General features: G+C 27.6%; 1 protein-coding gene across 2 annotated transcripts in view; it reads left to right on the top strand.

Moving 5' to 3' along the window:
• Positions 1-15,104, top strand: part of LOC106088290 (serine-rich adhesin for platelets) — a 130,853-nt gene that overhangs the window by 53,183 nt on the left and 62,566 nt on the right. The window lies entirely within an intron of this gene.

Genomic DNA, 15,104 nt, shown 5'->3' with positions numbered 1-15,104 from the left:
AAAATGTTGATAATAACTTTTGAAAATAAATGTCGATAGTTAATTTCGATAACAAATTTCGACAATAAATTTCTAAACCAATTTCGATAATACATGCCGATATTATATTTCAACAATTGTGAAAATGTCGATAAAAATTTTCAATATTAAATGTCGACAATCAATTTCGATAACAAATGCCGATAAAAAATATTGGTAAAATATCTCAACAAAAAATTTCGATAATACATGTCGTTTTTTAATTTCAATAATAATTTTTGAAGATAAATGTCGATAATTAATTTCGATGGTAAACGTCGATAACAATATATTTCTATAACAAATTTCGATAATATATGCCGACAATAAATTCCGACTATTGTGAAAATTTCGATAATAAAGACAATAATTTCGAAAATGAATGTCGATAGTTAATTTTGATAGCAAACGTCGATAACAAATTTCGACAATATATCTGTATAACAAATTTCGATAGTACATCGACAACAAATTTCGATAAAAATTTCAATAATAAATGTCGATAATCAATTTTGATAACAAATGTCGATAACAAATTTCGATAGAATATCTCAATAAGAAATCTCGATGATACATGTCGCTTATAAATTTCGATAGTAAATTTCAATGAAAATTTTCGAAAATTTATTTCATTTTCTAATTTCAACAACATATTTCTATAAAAAATTTCGATAATACATATCGACAATAAATTTCAAATATTGTGAAAATGTCGATAAAAATTTTCGACAATATGTTTCTATAACAAATTTCGATAAAACATGATGATAATAAATTTCGACTATTGTAAAGATGCCAATAATAAATGTCGATTCAATGTCAATTTTGATAACAAATTTTGATAAAATATCTCAATAATACATGTCGCTTATAAATTTCGATAATAAATTTCAATAATAATTTTCGAATATAAATGTCGATAATTAATTTCGATAACAAATTTCTATAACAAATTCCGAGAATACATGCTGACAATAAATTTCGATTATTGTGGAAATGTCGATAACAAATTTCGAAAATAAATGTCGATAGTTAATTTCGATAGCAAATTTCGATAACAAATTTCGACAATATATTTCTAAACAAATTCCCATAAAAAATTTCGGATATTGTGAAAAGTCAATAACAAATTTCGATAAGAAAATTCAATAATAAATGACGATAATCAATTTCGATAAAATAGCTCAATAAAAAATCGCGATAATACATGTCGCTTATAAATTCCGATAATAAATTTCAACAATAATTTTCGAAAATAAATGTCGATAACTAATTTCGATAACAAATTTCGACAATATATTTCTATAACAAATTTTGATAATTCAAGCAGAAAAAAAATTTCGACTATTGTGAAAATGTCGATAGCGAATTTCGATAATGAATGTCGATAGTTAATTCCGATAGCAAATGTCGATAACAAATTTTCGACAATATATTTCTAGACAAATTTCGATAATTCAATCCGATAATTAATTTCGACTGTTGTGAAAATGTCAATAAAAAATTTTGATAAAAAAATCGAAATCAATCACAAATTTAGATAAAATATCTCAATAAAAATCTCGATAGTACATTTCGCTAACAAATTTCTATATTAAGTTTCAATAACAAATTTCGATAATACTTAAAATTTCCATTTCTGTAAAATTTTTTTGCGTTTTATTCTAGTGCTACACAATTTAAAGCACAATTTATGAGTTTTTATTATCTGTTATCGCATGATATCGATAATCATCCCGTACAACATTGTTCTACAATTCTATCCAGTGAGGAAGACTTGTACTAAATAGAGCATAAATAACAAGATACATCGTTCGTTCATCGTTAAATCTATTGATTTTTCTATTCAGTTATAGCATTGTCATTCGATAAATTTCTAAACACAAATCTAGCATAACATGATCATTGTCATAGAATCTTTTATGTATGTCATACATAAGAAGGATAAAATGAAGGCCACCATGGCGCAGAGGGTAGCATGCCCACCTATATATATAAGGGTTCGAATCCTGGTGAAAACATTAGAAAGATTTTCAGCGGTGGTTATCTCTCCCTAATGTGAAATATTTGTGACGTACCATGCTTAGAAGCCATGTCATGCTTAGAAGCCATTTAAAAAACTTCTCCTCAAAGAGATGTCGCACTGCGACACGCCGTTTCGACTATGCTATAAAAAGGAGATCCCTTGTTATTGAGCTTAAACTTGAATTGGATATACATGCCCAAATTTCCTATCAATATGGCATTGATAGGAAATTTGTGCATGTATATATTAATACGAGGAAAGTGTAACTAAAAAAATCGATAAAACATGGAACAAATCGTGAAAAACAACGTAACCAATTTCGATTTCAATTGCATATCTATGCGGATCGATAAACTTTTCGATTTTCGTTAAAAATGATTATTCGATCAAGTCTATAGTTAAATTTGAAGTAAAATTTCAGACTGTTATGGATCGATAATAAATATCGACTACTATGTTAAAAAAAAAAATCTAAAATAAAAATTTTATGAAATATCGGTAACATATAACGATAACAAATGTCGTTAACCAGCTTCGATTTCTGTTAAAAATCTTGATTTCAATCACTTTTAAGACAAAATGAAATGAAAATTCTAAATTCTCTAGACCGATTATTATGTTATACCATCGATAAGAAATTTGTGTTTTTATATATTAAACATGGCAGGTGTAATTTCACAAAATACTTTGAGAAAATCAAGTAAAATCGATTTTTGTAAATTATCGACACCGATAACCAATTTCGATAACGAGTTAAAATTTTTGTTACCAAATGTTATGCTTAAAAAAATTAAATGTTAAAATTCAATAACAAATACCGATAGCAATTTTCGCTTTCTGCTACATGAAATATAAAATTCGGTAAGTATACTTAAAAAAATTGAATTTTAAAATTCAATAACAAATACCAATAGCAATTTTCGCTTTCTGCTACATGAAATGTAAAATTCGATAAGTATTTCGATTGCAGTTAAAAATATTTATTCGATTTAAGTGCTAAACTTCTCAATGCTGTAGTGAAAGTTCTCTATGTTATAATTTCGATAAAATTAGGTTTTTGCCTCTATTGGCAACCCTAAACTTAAACTGATTAATTTCCTTCCCTGTCTTCTCTATTTATTGTTTTAAAAACATTTAAATATGCTATACAACTCTTGATCAAACAATGGGCCTGTTTTTGCTCGTAATATAGAGCAGAATTTCCACTACTTCTTTTTCCCATTACCCCATTATTCTGTTCACGATTTCAACAACATTCTCATTGATTTATTGGGCATGCGCCCAAGGGGAGCGAAAAACATTTTGCAAGAGCATTTAACAATAAAAGTAAACAATGTATTAGCATAATGTTAAGTGAACCTAAACTATGAGGTAAATAAACGCAATGCTTTTTGTTGCATGCCACTTGGTGCTCCAGTACTTTGTATGGGAGGGAGGAAAGTGGGGGAAATTCTCATAAAAACATTTTGCTTAAATGATATGCAGAAAAAAAATTAATTACAAGCTATAGCGGACTATATGCTGCTGCTGGCAAAGTGTTTCGCCTTGCCTAGTTTCATGCGAAATACGTAAACGGGCAACTTAGCTGCCACAGCCAGCCAAACAACAGCAATCATGGTTCGCAGCAATTTGTTGTAATGTTAATAAGTAAGTGAGGCCGCTTGTCGTTGAATGAGCTAAATAATGGAGATGGCTATAGCGATGGCTTGGCTAGGCCTTCATCGTCTCTATGCTGGCGAGGATGTTGATGATGAATAAAAGCAAACATGTCAAAGTAAAACAAACATTCGTTTTTCCTCTCTTCGCTTTCTTAGACATGCCATGCCATGCCATGCCATGCTATGCCATACCATCCGAATGGCAATTGATTGGTTCAAGTGGCACCCCACTTCACCTTGACGGGCATGCAAAAAACAAACACCAACAAGCACTTGGCAAAATTAATGTTCTATTGAAGAGGCTAAGCTTCAAATTGGAGAAAAAAATATTATACGAAAAAAGTGCCTTTCATTTTCATTTCAATTCAAATTGAATTGATTTTTTGTGCCATTATCAAGTAGTTGTTCATGGAGTTGTTGTAAGCCTAGTATGATTTTGATGGACATGTTTTGGATTGAATGAATGGAGGTAATATGAATTTCTCAAAATTGCCAAACGCAATCTAGAATGTCATGAAAAATTACATACTTACATTTAAGATTAATGGTGTTGTACTACTTTTATTTTAAACTCAAAGTAAGTTTTTGGTAGTGCAAACTCCTCTTACAGAGAGGCTGGAATATAGGTGCTACCTTTGCCTTATGCGAGGCTTTCAGTGTGATTTAGCCTAGATTTAGTCATGTTGGTAGGTGAACCATAGGTCACGTTCACCTCCTTCTGTAGTAATACAAGACATCTTCCATCAGATTCTTTTAACTTGGATTATCGATAAAAACATCGCAAAAGTTAAATAATTTCGATTATCGTATAAATATCGAAAAGTAAGACCGATTATAGGAAAAGTTTTTATTTTATGGCAACAGTAAAAACCGAAAAACTTATTTAATTTTTAACAAAATACTTCAAGAAAATACAATAAAATCGATTATTTGAAAATATCGATAACATATGCCGATAATAAATTTCGATAACAAGTTTCAATTTGTGCGACCTAGTTTTTAGTCGATAAGCTTATGGCACAGATTTCTTAATTTAAATCCAGGAAATAATTCTTAACTTTATAGGACCGATTATTGTTTTATGGTATCGATAACGGATATTTGCATATATTTGAAAAAATGGGAAATGAATAAGTGCAAAATATAACATAACAATCGAAAAATTGGATTGTTGTAAAATTATCGATAGCATATGCCGTTGAGAAGTTTCGATATGTGTTATAACTACTATACTTGAATTGGCTACGACAGAACATTTGTCCCATAAGCCGAACGTAGAATGTATGTATGTGGCTATTATAGTTGTAATATATAACGATATATTAAAAAATCTAATAAAATCGATTTTTGTACCAAAATTTCAATGAGAGATTTCGATAAATAAAATAATTGATTACTGTAATATCGATGGCAAATATTGATTGTGGACTAATTTAGTTATTTCATAAATAAGTATCGTTTTCGATTTATAAAATCCTTGATTATCGAAACATTGATGACGAAAGTTAATAAAGGGTTTCGTTAATTACTTTAAATTTTAGTTGCCTACTACGAAAAATGAATCAATATTTCGATTATTGTTAAATATTACCATCGAATACGATTTCCAAATTATCGATAACAAATTACAAATACCGTTTACAAGTTTCGTTTTCCATAAGTCTTTCGAATAATGCTCATTTAAATGTTATTTCGATTACCAATCAACCACAAACTTTGTGTTCGTTTATATTTATTACATTCATATTTATTTTTCGATAAAATTAATCGGTTTAACAACTTCGCCTTTTTCCAAAACATAACTTCAGTTATCGCTTGTTATTTTGATGCGTTTTATTTTAGTCCAATCCAGTGCCAGTCAGACGTTCTGGATAGAATTTCAAGGCAGAGTTGTACTAAATCGATTACGATTTCATGCAATAACAAATAATAATAACCGATTAATCTTGATTCGCACTATACAATACTGAAATAAAATACCACAATAGTTAAGTAAGCCATTTCCATTTCAGTTTCGAATAAATACTGAATTCGATTATTGTAAAAATTTCCAGAGAAAAAATCGCAAAAAAGTTTCAATATCAGCTACATAACTTATTATTCGTATAAATTTAAGTATCGTCATTCGATAAATGGCTTAATTCAATAACTTAAAATAACTTTCGATTTCGGCTACAAATTTACATACAGGGTGGCTGATGAAAGCCGCTACCAAAAAAAAATGTAATAACTTTTTTTCTATTTAATAATAATAATTTAATAATTAATTTAATTAATTAATTAATTAATTTAATTAATAATAATTTAATAATTAATTTAATAATTTAATTTAACATGAATAAAAGAAAAATGTATTCCATACACCGAAAAAAAAATGTAGCAATATTCATCATTGTAGCAATATTCATCAGCCACCCTGTATGTGTATGTATTTTTTGATAAATAAGTTTATATTTTGAGTATGGTTAAGTAATGAATTCGATTATCATAAATATGTCGATAACAGAAATCGATTAAAGGTTTCGATAACTTCTTTCGATATCAGTTACATAACTATATAAATAAATATATGATAATCAATCGATAGATCGTCTATGACTAGATATCGTCATTCGATGAATTTCTTAAGTTATCGATACACTTTTTAAGTTATCGATAACAGATTTTACTGTAGATAAATCAAAAACTTTTTCATTTACTTAAGATATGCTCTTTCTTTCTTTGGGAACGAAATTTCGTTTTCGATAAAAAAAAAAATTCAATGCACTTGAAAAATTATATTTCAGTTATTGAACAGTGTTCATTTTCCTTTCATATTTATGTACTTATAAATCTACATACATATAACATATATACATATATGTATTATTTGATGAATAGGTCAATATTTTGAGTACGGTTAAACAATAAAATCAATTATCATAAATATGTCGATAGCAAAATCCGATTAAAGGTTTCGATAACTTATTTTGATATCAATTGCATAACTACATTAATAAATGTATGATAATTAATCGATATATCGTTTATGACTATATGTCGTTGTTTAAAGAATTTCTTAAGTTATTGATACACTTTTTAAGTTATCGATAACAGGTTTCGATAACAGTTTTAGTGTTGATAAATCAAAAACTTTTTCATTAACTTAAGATATTCTCTTTTGATTTTAAATATCTAAAATCAAATACCACATTTAAATAAGAAGTGTCGTTTTCGATAACAAAAATTCAATGCACTCGAAAAATTATATTTCGATTATTGAACAGAGTTAATTTGACTAGATATCGTCGTTCCATGAATATGTCATGTTATCGATAATTTTTAAGTTATCGATAACAGGTCTTGATAACAGATTTTACTGTTGATAAATCAAAAAATTTTTCGTTTACTTGAGATATTCTCTTTCGATTTCAAAAACTTAATATCAAATACCACACTTGGAAAAGAAGTTTCGTTTCCGATGAAAAAAAAAATTCATTGTACTTAAAAAATTATGTTTCGATTATTGATTAGTGTTCATATTCCATTCTTATTTATATGCCTATAAATCAAAATCAATGCCTTCGTTTTGCTTTATTACAAAGTTTAGCATCAGTTATCGATTTTCTGATCATCTCTAACTATCGAAAGATTATTGGAAAGTTGATAACTGATGTTAAACTTTGCAATACATCAACATGAAGACATTGTTATAGATTTGTAGGCACATCATATCGTTATTAGGTATTTGTTATACAAGGTATCGGATAATTAATAACAGCTTCTGTATTACTTATCGTCGCATATGTGTTTTGATGTTATGTATGTTATCGAAATTATTCGATAACAGTTAACAAAATCAGTTTTTCCCTTATTACATAAACTCAAAAATATTTTTTTTTAACAGTTTTGTATAACTTTTTTTTTTTGCTTTAAATCCCTCCTACTAAACCTTTCATATCCTTCAACAACAACAATTTATCTACACGTGACAAAAATGTTCCGCCTTTGATGAAAATTTCGCAATTTCCCCAGAGAATCTCGAATAGACTATTCCTGGCTCTGGCACTTTTTTCCTTCCCCACTTTTTGTGCTCAGATCTGATTATAAAACATATTTGCAAAGGCAACAAAAAAACCTCACACCCTGCCAACCATCTCTGGGGTAAACCAGAAAAGTTTTCACAAAGAAAAACCGCACTATTTGTTTATGATGCCATGTAGCAAATTAACATTTCATATCTCATAGATATTTGTACAGGATTTTATGGCAAGAGCACTGAGGCAAGAACGAGGGGGAGGAGGAAAGTATATCTTGTTATACTGTTTTGTCTATGCTCTTCTTTGTTGAAATGTAAATTTACATTTGTTAAAATGAAATTTCAATTTGTCGAATTGAAATTGCCTGCCTACCCTCACCTTCCCCACCACCTTTACCCAACTCAAGGCCAACCCTAATGAGTTCAAGGATTACATGCGTATTATGGCTGCTGTATAGGGCAAAATAAAAACTGTAACTACACCAACCCGTATAATCTCTTTGATGAGTCCAAACAATAGGGAATTATAAGTGTTATTGTTAACATTTAGCTGAAATGGGTATTATTTTACTCCATGGGCAAATGAAACGAGGCGGTGTATTCTATTCTTTTGTTATACGTATTTGAATTAATGTTTTCATCAATGGCAAACAAATTTATATTGTTGGAAGTGATTTAATATCACTTAAAAAAGATGGAATTTTCAAAATTTTATTTTTATAGAAAATTTTGTCAAAATTTTAATTTTATAGAAAATTTTGTCAAAATTTTATTTTTATAGAAAATTTTGTCAAAATTTTATTTTTATAGGAAATTTTGTCAAAATTTTATTTTTATAGAATATTTTGTCAAAATTTTATTTTTATAGAAAACTTTTTCAAAATTTTATTTTTATAGAAAATTTTTTCAAAATTTTATTTTCATAGAAAATTTTGTCAAAATTTTATTTTTATAGAAAATTTTGTCAAAATTTCATTTTTTTTAGAAAATTTGTCCAAATTTTATTTTTATCGAAAATTTTATTTTTTATAGAAAAATTTGTCAAAATTTTATTTATAAAAAATTTTGTAAAAATTTTATTTTTATAGAAAATTTTTTCAAAATTTTGTTTTTAAAGAAAAACTTGTCAAAAATTTATTTTTATAGAAAATTTTTTTAAAATTTTATTTTTATAAAAAGTTTTGTCAAAATTTTATTTTTATAGAAAATTTTGTCAACATTTTATTTTTATAGAAAATTTTGTCAAAATTTTATTTTTAAAGAAAAACTTGTCAAAATTTTATTTTTATAGAAAATTTTATCAAAAATTTTTTTTATAGAAAATTTTGTCAACATTTTATTTTTATAGAAAATTTTGTCAAATTTTTTTTTAAAGAAAATTTTGTCAAAATTTTATTTTCATAGAAAATTTTGTCAAAATTTTATTTTTTTATAGAAAATTTTGTAAAAATTTTATTTTTTATAGAAAATTCGTCAAAATTTTATTTTTATCGAAAATTTTATTTTTATAGAAAAATTTGTCAAAATTTTATTTTTATAAAAAATTTTGTAAAAATTTTATTTTTATAGAAAATTTTGTCAAAATTTTATTTTTAAAGAAAAACTTGTCAAAAATTTATTTTTATAGAAAATTTTGTCGAAGTTTTATTTTTATACAAAATTTTGCCAAAATTTTATTTCTATAAAAATTTTGTAAAAATTTTATTTTTATAGAAAATTTTATTTTTACAGAAAATTTTGTCAAAATTTTATTTTTATAGAAAATTTTATTTTTATAGAAAATTTTATTTTTATAGAAAATTTTATTTTTATAGAAAATTTTATTTTTATAGAAAATTTTATTTTTATAGAAAATTTTATTTTTATAGAAAATTTTGTCACAATTTTATTTTTATCGAAAATTTTGTCAAAATTTTATTTTTATGAAAAATTTTTTTATTTCTATAGAAAATTTTGTCAAAATTTTATTGTTATAGAAAATTTTGTCAAAATTTTTTTTTTCACCAATTTTGGTCAAAATTTTGTTTTTAAAGAAATTTTTGTTTAAACTTTATTCCTATAGAAAATTTTTCATAATTGTATAGAAAATGTTAAAATTTTTTTTATAAAACATTTTGTCAACAATTTTTTTTTAAATTTTTTTCAAAATTTTATTTTTAGAGAAAAAATTGCCCAAAAATGTTTGAATTTCATAGAAAATTTTGTCAAAAGTTGATGTCTTTTTTAATCTCCAATTTTTCCTTTGTCTCTTCGTCTTCTATTTAGGCATGACTGCCTTCTAAGTTGTTTACTCTGATATCCTTATCCTCCCCTTTTCCCACCCTCTTTCAATCCTCTTACTCTCTTCAACAACACGGAAACTATTAATTGATGTTTTGTCAAAGGATTTAAACGCAAGGTCCTCCCCAACCTCCTTCTCAAAAACAAATATTCGTAGACAGTAGAAGTCCTCATCCACACACACACACTGTGACAAGGAGAAACCGTTAAAAGGACATTTAAATAAATTTTGTCATTTCGCCGATGTTGTCATCATCGTCGTCGTTTTCCTTTCGAATTCATTAAACAAACATAAGGATATATCCTTTGAGGCCAAAAATAAAATAAAAGTTGTATTGAAATTATTGATGAAGTGTAAACAAGGGCTTGGAACAACAAAAACAACGACATTAAAAGAAAAATAACGATGGTGATGATGATGATGAAGATAAAAAAGCAGTGAGGCAATGTTGATACAAAGCAAAAAGTTGCTAGTGGGAGGAGGGAAGAGATAAAGTAAATAAAACACCAAATAAAATAAATAAATAAAAACAAACTCTTGAAATCCAGAGAGACAGATAGACAAACCAAACGACCCAACATACGAATAAAAGGGAATCCTTCACACACACCCACACTCCCCCTTCTCAAAATCCACAAAAACGTATACAATTGTCTGTCAATTTCAGACTGTTCACATACGCATACATTATAATGGTGTCAAATGTATTGCATTGAGGGAAACGGAAACACCATGTTTGATATTCAATGGCAACGCTACCAAGGTTTTGGCCCTCTGTTTGAAGTGGGTGCGTATGTGTGTGTGTGTGCGTATGTGAAGCAATCATTGAAAATGATTTTGTAATTGGGCAATAATATTATTTTCCTCCTCTATCGATTGTGATTACAGCCAGACAGACGGATGGCACGAGGGTAGGCCTGGAAATGTGAGATTCGCTTCGATGCACAAAAAGAAGTCACTGATAAGCCCGGTATGGTGAGAAAATAATGTCGTTAACATTAGACAAGAAAAAAATATATATATTCGATATTGTGAATTCACCCCCTCATCAGGATTGAGGGTCAATTAGAGCATTGGCAAGATGATGGGCACAGTGGGATAAAATTTAAAAATACTCTAATTGAAATATGGCACAAAAAATAAGTACAATTACTTTAAGACAAGCAATAAAAAACAAATTAGACAAAATAAATGACATAAATTTTTGAAAAAAAAATATTGAAAAATTTTTTACAAAATTGTCTATAAGAATAAAAGTTTTACAAAAATTTCTATGAAAGTAAATTTTTTTACAAAATTTTCTATGAAACTAAAATTTTTACAAAATTTTCTATGAAACTAAAATTTTACAAAATTTTCTTAAAAAAAAAATATCTATAAAAACAAAATTTTTACGAAATTATCTACAAAAATAAAATTTTGACAAAATTTTCCACAAAAATAGAATTTTGAACTTTGAACAAAAATTTAATTTTAACAAAATTTTCTATCAAATTAAAGTTTTTACAAAATTTTCTATAAAAATAAAATTTTTAAAAAATTTTCATAAAAATAAATTTTCCCAAAATTAGAAAGAAAAAATTCACAAAATTTCTGTACAAATGAAATATTCATTAAAATTAAAATTTCCCAAAATTAAAAAAAAAAATCACAAAATTTCTGTAAAAATAAAATTTTTACAAAATTTTCTATAAAAATAAAATTTTGACAAAACTTTCTATAAAAAAAAAATTTGGCAAAATTTTCTATAAAAATAAAATTTTGAAAAAAATTATCTATAAAAATAAAATTTTTACAAAATTTTCTATAAAAATAAAATGTTGACAAAATTTTGTATAAAAAAATTGTGACAAAATTTTCTCTAAAAATAAAATTGTGACAAAATTTTCTACACAAATAAAATTTTGACAAAATTTTTTATAAAAATAAAATTTGGACAAAATTTTCTAAAAAATAACTTTTTACAGTATTTTCTTTAAAAAATATTTTTCATAAAAATTTAATCTCCAAAATTTTTTTTACAAAAAAATATTATTTATTTATTATATTCGAATAACATTTTGTAAAATAACTTATTTTACAAGTACACAATTTTGACAAAAATATTCTATAAAAATAACATTTTAACAAAATTTTCATAAAATTTTCTAAAAAAATAAATTTTAACAAAAATTTTTCTAAATAAAATTTTTAAAATATTTTCTAAACAATACAATTTTGACAAAGTTTTCTATAAAAATAAAATTGTGACTAAATTTTATATTCAAAAAATACTATATTTAGGCAAAATTTTCTATAAAAATAATATTTGAATATAATTTTCCAAAAAAATAAAATTTTAAGATAATTTTTTTCTTAAATAAAAATTTTACAAAATTTTCTATAAACAAAATTTTTACAAAATTTTCTATAAACAAAATTTTTTTAAAAAAATAAAATTTTGACAAAATTTTCTATCCGAATTAAGTTTTTACAAAATTGTGTATAACATTTTACTATAAAAACAAAAGTTTTACAAAATTTTCTTTAAAAATAAAATGTTTACAAAATTTTCTATATATATGAAAGTTTTCCAAATTTTTATATAAAAAAAAATTTGTTATTGGTATAAAAACTTTTAAATTTTAAAGAAAATATAACAGATGGCGCCCGATCATAGACCCTTTCGCAAAAGAAATCTTTAAGCAACATAGCGATCATTTAATTTGAGTGAGCAAGAAACTTGGAAGGCACCCAAGCGCAGAGGTTAGCATGTCCGCCTATGAAACTGAATGTCTGGGTTCGAATCCTGGCAGGAACATTATAAAAATTTTTCAGCGGTGATTATGCTCTACTAATGCTGGTGATATTTGTGAGGTACTATGCCATGTAAAAACTTCTTTTCAATGAAGTGTAACACTGCGGCACGCTGTTCGGCTATAAAAAGTTTTGAGCTTGAACTTGAATCGGACAGTACGCATTAAGGAACAGGGGCACCTTAAAGGAAAGTTCGTGAGAAAATTTGAAAATTTTGCTGGGGACAGACCCTCCTCCTTACCCCAAAAGTACTATCTAAAAAAAAAGTGCATCGATCGGGACAATATGGACTTAGATGAAAGGTATTCAGCAGTAGAGTAGGAATTTCATATTAAAAATTGGGTCCAAGCCCCAAGGGGTTAGGTCCCCCTAAAATAGGTTTATTGGACGATCATGGCAATATGGGACTCAAATGAAAGGTATTCGGGAGTAGATTACGTATATGGTCAGGAAGGAGGAATAAGCTTTATAATTTGTTGATATCGGAAGGGGGCAGACCCTACCTGTTACCCCTAAAACACCACCCAAAATCCAAAGTTGACCGATAAGGACAATATAGGTATCAAATGAAAGGAATTGAAGAGTAAAATGGGAATGTGGAACTAAAAATTGGGTCCAAGTACCCAGGAAGTCGCCCTAACCCAAAAACACCTCCAAGTAGACAAATTGAACGTTCATATTAATATGGGGCTCAAATGAAAGGTATTTGAGAGTAGATTACGAATCTGGCATACAATATCATGTCGAAGTAAAGGCACCCCCTAAATTCAACTTATTTCCCGAATATATCAATATGGGGCTCAAATGAAAGGTTTTTGGGAGTATAGAACGAATTTGATACCTATTTTTAGGGCAAAGTGGCGGAGTAGCAGTCCCAGCTCTAAAACGTCCCCCAATATTTATCGACCATGGTAATTTTGGACTTAAATGAAAATATTTGAGAGTAGAGCACGAATTTAACAAATTCCATTCCATTCTGAGGTTCCATTCCACCCACCACTTAGAACACTCCTTGTCAAATGGATATATAGACCAAAGTATAGCACTAAGCATTTATTTACTTTAAGGGCTAAGTGTCTGGGTGGCCACCTTACTCCGAAAATACACCTCAAACCGCACATATTTACCCACTACAATATAGGAGACCAAGAAAGGTATAAGAAAAGGGGCAAACTTTTCACATATCAATGAGTCCTGTGCGATTCAACCTCATTTTTATAGCCGAGTCCCGACGGCATCCCACATTACGACTCCTCTATGGGGAGAAGTTTGTACATGACTTTTATAAATGGCATAGTACCTCACAAATGTCACCAACATTAGGAGGGGATAACCACCACTTAAATTTTTTCACCAAATTAAAAATAGTTGTTAGTTTGTTTAGCTATCAAACTATTTCTGTTCTATTTTTTTTTTTAATTTCATCCCACTGTGCCATAACCTCCCATTCAACAATAATACCAAATAAAATTTTGATTTCGTTTTTAATATCAGTATATGTGGTCGCTGGTTCAATCATGTGTTACATATTTCCTTTGTATAGGTACACCACACACACACACAACTGTCTGCAATGTCCTTTTGTCAATTTATAGCCATACTCACACCAAGTATTCTGTCGTTACTGCTGCAAATGGCATATATGATACGCAACATAGGATTTCAGAATTTGTAATTCGTTTCACTTTGTTTGGCCATGTTTAATGCCTTAATGACAGTTATTTGCAGAAGTAGCCTGGACAAAACCCAAAAAAAAGTCTACATGCGGACGACGCATAACAAATTACAGTGACTTTAACGCAAATAATAAAGAAAGCAAAGGCAATGAGATTGCATCGGTAACACAAAACCCCAAATCAGGCATGCTATAATATAATCACCATCAGGTTGTTGTTGGCTGTTTTGAAGTAAAGTACCACGAACCGTACACTCCACTATTTGTGGCCAAAGCAGAAGTCATTAAAGTTAAGAACTGGGGGGGGACACCGAAAAATGACACACTCCACTGACTATGCCATTTGCTGAGGATTCAAAGGCGAACAGTTTTTTTTCTTTGGCTGCTACTTCTCCTTGAAACGGGAATATATGGACAGACCTCCTAATAAGGACAGCGGATAAAAGTCGACTTATTTTCAACACTACATTAGCATTAAGCCCCTGTTATTTTTAGGGTTTTTTTCTCTTTGCTGCCTTTTCTTCACTTTGTGTCAATTAACAAGAGTTTTGTATCAATTTTGGGCAATTTTTGCAACATCTGTTGCAAATGTGTTGAACATGCAAGGCTAGCCTTAACAGTCGAGACAAAGT

The sequence above is a fragment of the Stomoxys calcitrans genome, chromosome 2, assembly GCF_963082655.1.
Source record: "Stomoxys calcitrans chromosome 2, idStoCalc2.1, whole genome shotgun sequence".
NCBI lineage: Eukaryota > Metazoa > Arthropoda > Insecta > Diptera > Muscidae > Stomoxys > Stomoxys calcitrans.
The sequence above is the reverse complement of the archived record's forward strand: the minus strand, read 5'-3'. Positions and strand labels throughout refer to the sequence as shown.